Raw genomic sequence first — 1,213 nt, 5'->3', positions numbered from 1 at the left:
GGTGGCCCAGGCCTTTAATCATGCCTCTTGAATGGCAGACACATGGGGATCTCTGTGAATTCAGGGCCAGCCTGGTTTATATAGTTCCAGAACAGACAGAGCTACATAGTGAGACCCTGTTTAGGGAAAAGGGGTCAGCCAAAGAAACACACCTTGAGCAGTGGCCAAGAAACACATTTGGCCCTGAAACCAGAACCAAAGAAATGCACCCTGGCCCTGAAACCAGTGCCAAAGAAACACACTTTGTCTCTGGAATCAGAGCCAGTGAAAGAAATACATCCTGGCCCTAAAATTAGAGCCAAAAGGCTAAAAAGGACCAGTGAAAGAAACAGACTTTGGCCCTGAAACCAGAGCCAAATCGGACCCTGAACCTGTGCAGAAAACCAACCAACCCCTGGGCAGAAGATCTAGCCAATCTGAGCTCAGGGATTGAAATCTGACCAATCCCCACCCTGGAAAAACTCCACCCTTAAGAAACCCCATATAAACCCTGTGCCTGCCGACTTGTTACACTCAGGAGGACCGAGCCTAACTGTAACAACTTCTCTGGGGAAGCCCTCCTCTTCCCTCCCCTGCCAGAGCAGAGCTGTAAAACTGGGGAAGCCTTTCCCCGGAGCAGGGCTGCAAGCTGCTACGCTGACCTGTGGTATTCCTTGGCTCCCGAGTGCCAGGATACCTTTCCATCCGAGCTGTGGCTCTCGACTGCCAGAATCCCTGTGCATCCCTTCCGAGCCGCTGTACACTATCTCTTTAAAAAGCTGTAATAAGTACAGCCAAGAAAATGCGTTAAGTGTAGTTCTGAGATACTATTATGTAGCTGGCTGCAAATTTCTGCCACAGCCGGTTTTGACCTAGGAAATGCAGTTTTGGATCAGTCTGGGCTTTACAGATGCTGGGATTCCGGGCGTGGCGCGTCCACTGTGTGCCTCTGTTGATGGTTTTGGGTTTTCTGATAGCGCAGCTTTGACCTCTTCATTGACCACGAAGGTTACAGTCACCACTCAGTCCTCAGAGCTCGAGGAACCAGCTTGCACACGCTCCGAGGATGCTTTCCCTGCCCCTCACTAGAGTGGCATTGAAACAGCTCCTAGCAACGGACTTCCAGCCGGGAGAAGCGCCCCGCCGCGGGGCACGCTGGGAAATGTAGTTCTTCCCGGCACCTCCTGGGGTTCGGCCCGCAAGGGAGCGGGCCGCGGACTACAGTACCTAGAAT

The sequence above is a fragment of the Cricetulus griseus genome, chromosome 7 (genome assembly GCF_003668045.3).
Source record: "Cricetulus griseus strain 17A/GY chromosome 7, alternate assembly CriGri-PICRH-1.0, whole genome shotgun sequence".
NCBI classification, from domain to species: domain Eukaryota; kingdom Metazoa; phylum Chordata; class Mammalia; order Rodentia; family Cricetidae; genus Cricetulus; species Cricetulus griseus.
Note: the sequence above shows the minus strand (reverse complement) of the source record.